We start from the raw sequence: 6,975 nt of genomic DNA on the forward strand, positions 1-6,975 counted from the left end.
GGACAGAGGAAGGGATGGGTGATGTTCATGTGTGCCCAGGTGTATGATGTGGCTCTTTGCGGTGACACAGTAAAAAATGTGGCTGTTTGTCTGTGACTGGTTGGCTGCCCCAGCCCTGGCCCTTCATGTATTTCAGTAATGTCTTTATCTCCCGTCTCCTCCTCTCGTTTACATGTTTTGCCCTTGTGACCCATTCCTTCTGTCACGTGTGTTTTCCCCCCAGCCATCATGTTCTGTTTGTGCTTAGTTATGTCCATGTCTCATCTCTAGTCCTCTTTTCCCTCTGTATGTATTTACAGTGTACGTGTTCCTCGTCGGTTCGTCATGCTAAGTCTGCGTGTCTTATTCCGTCATGTGTCATGTATGACTCCAAATCTCACTGACTTTAACTAATAATAACTGTTTGCTGAGTGTTATGTCTAAAAGGTATTGCACAATCGCCTCTAGTAGAGGATCAGGTTTGTTTTCCACTGATAATGGATTTTAACATGACTGACCAATGATTGTGGAGCACGTCCATGTAGGATCTTATAAATACAACGAGCAAACTTAAATGTTTTAAAATGTTCAAAACTTAATATATTATATTTCTGAAGTATGAAGGAAGGAAAAAGTTTCATATTTTTAAAAAAATCCAATGTCATATGATCAAATTTATGTCAAAAAGTTCATATTTATTCCTCCTATGTCATGTGTGAGTACTGTACTGTAAATGTCATATATATCAGATGATACTGATAACCTAATGCTAATAACTATGCAGAGGTCTCTAGGCCTCGACTTTTATGGAGCATGTGAAGTTTGGGGCAGAGTGGACAAAGAAAAGTTTCTCAGCAGGTTCAACAGGTTGCTACAACACAGGCCGATGAAGTATTGCACTCACTCATCCAAACTGGCAAACATGTAACATACACCCTAAGACTGATCCTGCTTTTTACTCCTTTGCTATGATTTAATTTGATATTATGTAGCCTTGGAGACAGTTTGCATAGATTAGAATGTTAGATTCCTGTGATGTCATCAATGCCCGATGTTTTGTTTTAATGTCTTGTGATAGTTCTAAGTGCAGACAAAGTCAGAGTTCAAGTGAGTTTAGTCCAATTTCCCAGTATGGCTTCCTATGTGTGCACTTTAGAATTCTTCTAGTTCCTCCTGTTCTCTTTTTCTAAAACACATTTTCTCTGTAATGCAGGTGGTGATTAAGGATGTTGTTCAGTTTTTAGTCAGCTACCTACCAGTGGTAAGAAATGTTTGTCTTTTTCTGTTGTTTTCCCCCAACGTGTACCTCAGACAGCCTAATGTTTGAACACTGAGCTTGATGTTCTGTTTCTCAAGCTTCTTAATGGTAAAATGACCGAGATTCCCAAGGAGGTGGCATTGCTAATAAAAGTGGGGGCAGGACCAGATGCTACGAGCAGCGATGTGACGCCCGCTTAAAACGACTGGTATGACTTGGAAGATGAACTCATTATGGTCTTTGAAAGGCCAAAAAAACATAGACTTGGAAGCCGACCTGGCAAACAGAAGAACCTTTGTGCACGAGAGGGAGGTTAAGGTCAGCGAGTGGCAAGATAACATGCGGCTCTTTAGACTTATAGTGCGGCTCCACGTGGTTTGGGAAAAGTATCTAGCTGAAGTGTATTTTATTTATATTAGTTCTTTTTTAACTTGTAGTTCTAAATTAGAAGATTATTGTGATATTGAAATATAAAAATAAAAATATGGTAAGTATGACTGCACAGGGGCTTTGTGGCCTGGCTGCAGAAGTCACTGGATAGAAAGCTGCTGATGTTTCACTGCATCCTGCACCAAGAGGCATTGTGTGTGCAAACCTTTCCTCTAGAATGCACAGAGGTCATAAATGTTGTCATTCAGATCATCAATAAAATAATGGCAAAAGGTTTAAATGCTCTCCACCTCATTACTGGATGAGGTGGAGAGCATTTACCCTGATCTCCTGCTGTATGACAGAGTCCTGCTGTCCAGAGGAGAGGTGCTGAAACGCTTTGCTGCATGTAAGATAAGATAACTCTTTATTGTCATTGCACAGTCATACATAGTACAGTAGTACAATGAAATTGGAAAATGTCTGGGAGAGGTGAAAGTTTTCATGAGCAGCAAAGGGCTCGCCTTTTCTGCGCTGGAACAGCCAGAGTGGCTGAAAAAGCTGCACTTTGTGGACATTACAGCGAACCAGAAGAAGCTGAATACAAGTCTTCAGGGGAGAGGAGGCACAGCGTTACACATGCTGGAGGAGGTGTTAGCGTTTGAGTGCAAACTGACAGTTAATAAATTCAGAGCATTTGCAGTCTGCAATCACCACAGTTATTTGGGAAATAATTCCACGAGTTCAGAGAGGAAAAACCCACATTATCCTTCCCCATCACTGCCCTGACCATCGATCCATCCCTGTTAAATGTGACTGGATTTTCAGGTGATACTGAGAACCTTGTTTGAAACATGGAATGCCATCCCGACACATAAACATGAAGAAATATGCATTTGGAGTCCTGACGATCTTCAGATCCACATACGTATGTGAGCAGCTGTTCTCCACCATGAACTGTGTTACAAACAAACACAGCTGACGCCTCACAGACGACAGCTTACAGTCCTGCGTAGATGAAAGTGACTTTGTAACTTGTAGCTGTAAATTAAATGTGTAAGTGATATTTATATAGGTGTAAACTTATCCACAGCTTTATGCCTTGTTGCTGTTTTAGAAAGAGTTAAAAAATGAATCCACTATTTAAACCTTTTGAATGCAGGATATTTTATTAAAGCAATTTAGCAGGAGGGGGGGAAAAGCCAGCTCACATACTATGATCACATAATGAAATCACTTAATACTCATCTAATTAACCCACTCTTAGCTAATGTTGATCTTTTGAGGAGAGAGATTGAGGAGAGAACGGGCACATCCATGCCTGAAGAGGCCCTTATCTCTGTTTTGCATCCCTGCAACTTCAACACTCCAGGGATTCAGTTGAAATCCAAATCCTCTCAAAGTTATAATTCAAAATAAAACAAAATAAAATAAAATGGAAACTCTTGGAAGTTGTAATCCTGCAGGAAATCGACAGAAATCCAAATCCTCTTGAATTTATAATTCAAAAAAGAGCAGAGAAAAAGCCAAAACATACAAAACCCAAGTGTAAGTGTGCAGTTCAGACAGCAGCTGATCTCTGGGCTCTAGAGTCTGACCAATTTGGTCACATTTGCGGCCAAATTTCTCACTGGTGCGACTAATAAAATCCTAGATCGCACCAGCGACCAGCCGTTCAGTACATTAAAAAAAGTCTCCGCAACTCTGAAAGTGTCCGTGTGTTCAACAACTGACACACATTATAGACCCTATCGTGGTCTAAACCAATCAGAGATAGTCAGGGGCGGGACCTCTCTGATTGGCCGTGGTCCAGATATTCCCGTAGTCCTTCGTGTGTACGTTTGAAAGTGCAGGTGGATAGAGAGAGGTGAGTAGCTTGAATGAAGCGATATTGATTCATTAAATCCTGAATCGACTTTTAAATATAAATGTATTTTGCCAGAAACGCCAGAATCTCAGGTTAAGGCTCACAAAACTATTTCAACAACCACCAACCAGTAAATGAGAGCAGGTACACGGACTCCACACAAAGACGTAAACACAGACCCGAAGCATCACAATCAGCTTTCTCTTCCTCGGCTTTCTCACCCGACGGCCCGTACACGGACACGCCGTCGGGGCTGAAAGCCGACAGCTCACTGACCGCGTCGGCGGTTTCCATCTTTTTTGCGCTCGATTCTGAGCTGCAGGTTTTATCTCTCTAACCAAAATTCACTGAAGCAGCAGCAGCAGATCCAAACTACGCTCCACATGTGATCAATGTCGTCATTAATCCCCTCTGACTTTTGCTGTTTTGCTTCCACCGCCTGCACAGCTCTCTCTCTCTCAGTGTACTTCAAGAACAGTTTCCCATCTCAAATCTCTGTTTCCTGCATTATTCATTCCCTTTATTATGCACAAGTCACATAAAGTGCTGTTGGTCGCTGTTTTCCCCACCAGAAAATGACCTTGGAAAAGAATCATTTCTGCTGTTTTATAACGAAGAAATTGAAACTTTTTAAAATGATGCCAAATTGCAAAACTTTTGCTGTGTCTCTAATCAAACCTCTGTAACTTTGCTCTGCTTCACTTCAGCAGCATCAGGTAATGGTCAGATGTTGATTCATGTTTTCTTCACTTTTTGTTCTACTGCAGAATATTTTAAAGTGTATCTGCTACAGAAAACAGGGCAGGAAAATCTCCTTCATGTTTTTCTGTTTTATCCTCAGTTACTTTGACACAAAGGCCTCTGCTGTGATGCTCACACCTCTGATGAAGTCTCACATGTGTCAGCGCTGATAAATCATCAGAATTATAATATTTCTGACTGTCTGAGGCAAAATCAAATTGAATGGAATCAGGACCTCGTGAATCGAATGGATTACAGAAATCAGTGATGATACCAGCTGTAGTGAGCAGCCTAGGCCCGACAGAAGTGGATGTAGCTGTGGGTAAAAAGGTGGAAAGAACTACTGATAACTTTTTTGTTAAGTTAGGGCCTGATCATTCTGAAATTCATATCCAGCTCTGACACGCAGCCATCAATCTCTGGGCGCTGAAAAAGCAGCAGTGTATCCAGAAAACACATTATATGCTGCGATAAATGCCCAAGTGTCCCCTCTAACACTGCCTTCCAGTGGCAAACAGGTCGTCAGAGGACACAGGATGACATCATACTGAATGCCTATATGACATCATACTGTATGCCTATATGACATCATACTGTTCTTGCATGAAACGGACCAACAATACAGACTTGCAATGAACACTCTTCCTTACCAGTGAGTCCTGAAGTTCTTTTGGAATATCCTATGTTGTCTGTGTTTCCAAATCCATGAGAGATGCTTGAACATGAGTCTCCTTTTATATGAACTCAAGACTCCTCTTGCAGTCCCACCCACATTTAAGTCAATGACATTCAGTCATGAGACTAATGGTTGGTTAATGATTGTAGTAGCGGCCCATTGTATTTTGTTGTCATCTTTTGTCTCCAGTAGCTGTTGAAGGTTTCGTGCGGTTTCAATCAGAGGCATCTTATTAACACATAAATTAACGATTCCCTGAACTATTCAAAATAAAGACTTCCCAAAATAGGAGCACTAAAGCAAAAGGAAAACCACAAGTGTTTCCATTTGAGGGGTCTCTACTTGAGATGTTCTGTAAGTGAACCATGTTAACTAAAGTTTGCTTCAAAGTGTCTAATTGTTGTAAACTCATATGTAAGGTCACTTTGAGTGGGTGCACTTAGGAATAAAACCACCATCAGTGTCTCCATTCAGAGTGATCTTGATATGAAACATAGAACTCAATTTGATAGACCTAACTTTAAGGGTCAGGTAGAATTTGTAGCAGTTGTTGTGTACAACTGGTCCAAGCAGATGCACTTACTGAATTCAAGAGACAAGTTCTTGCATGAGTTGGACCAATAATACAGACTTGTAATGAACACTCTTCCTTACCAGTGAGTCCTGAAGTTCTTTTGGAATATCCTGTGTTGTCTGTGTTTCCAAATCCATGAGGGATACCTAGACATGAGTCTCCTTTTATATGAACTCAAGACTCCTCTTTCAGTCCCACCCACATTTAAGTCAATGACATTCAGTCATGAAACCAATGGTTGGCTAATGACTGTAGTAGCGGCCCATTGTATTTTGGTTTCCTCTTTTGTCTCCAGTAGCTGTTGAAGGATTTGTGCTTTTTTAATCTCAGTTACCTTATTAACACATAAATTAATGATTCCCTGAACTATTAAAATTAAAGACTTCCCCAAATATGAGCACTAAGGAAAAAGGAAAACCACAAGTGTTTCCATTTGAGGGGTCTCTATTTGAGATGTTTTGTAAGTGAACAATGTTAACTAAAGTTTGCTTCAAAGTATCTGTAAGTGAAACATATACAGTAAAGCCACATAGAATTTTCTTCTATTTGGTGCTCTATTTATAGTTTGCTTCAAAGTGTCTAATTGCTGTTAACTCATATGCAAGTTCACTTTGATTGGGTGCACTTAGGAAAAGAACCACCATTGATATGAAGCACAGGACATGTAGCTTCAAATATTTATGAATTTCTTATGTATAGCTCTAATCCATGATTACTATATCAGACCTAATGAGTACAACAATATTTAGCACGTAATGTACTCAGATTCCAAGTAAGTGCTTAAGTGTCTGTAATTTTCATGACCAATCTTATGCTTATTGAATACATATATAACAAGGGTATCAGTGAAAAAGCTGATGTCTTGAATGTAATACTTTGTTGCTGAGATCAAGAGTATAATTGCTAACACTTACAGAACCTAATATTCCAGTTGGTAATAGTCTCTTTTGTTATGATGGTGAATAATTCCTTAAATTATGTCATTGTTTCATCCTGATGTGAACCCAATCCAAGATCATCTCAAAGGAAGCACTTGGGAAAAAAAGAATCATTCCATTTTCATTCCATGAACTCAGTTCAATTCAACTGTATTTATACACCACCAAATCACAACAACAGACATCTCAAGGTGCTTTATATTGTATGTAGACCTTACAATAAAAAATTCAGAGAAAAACCCAACATCATATGACCCCTTATGAGAAAGAACTTTGGTTCTTTGGTATGAAAAACTCCCTGCTGAGGAAGAGAGCCAGAGATTAATAACGAGTGTGATTAAATGCAGAGAGATCTATTAACACATGTTGAGTGAGATAGGTGACTAGAAGGAAATAGTGCATCATGGGAATCCCCCAACAGTCTACACCTTTTGCAGCATAACTACGGGAGGGCTCAGGGTCACCTGATCCAGCCCTAACTATATGCTTTAGAAAAAAGGAAAGTTTTACGCTTAAGTTGTAATAAGGAATTTTATTTTAACAGGACATAAAGATTTCGGAATGTCAAAATAC

Source organism: Neolamprologus brichardi, unplaced genomic scaffold (assembly GCF_056152115.1).
Source record: "Neolamprologus brichardi isolate AB-2024 unplaced genomic scaffold, ASM5615211v1 NODE_ptg000033l+_length_6344489_cov_1, whole genome shotgun sequence".
NCBI classification, from domain to species: Eukaryota; Metazoa; Chordata; class Actinopteri; order Cichliformes; family Cichlidae; genus Neolamprologus; species Neolamprologus brichardi.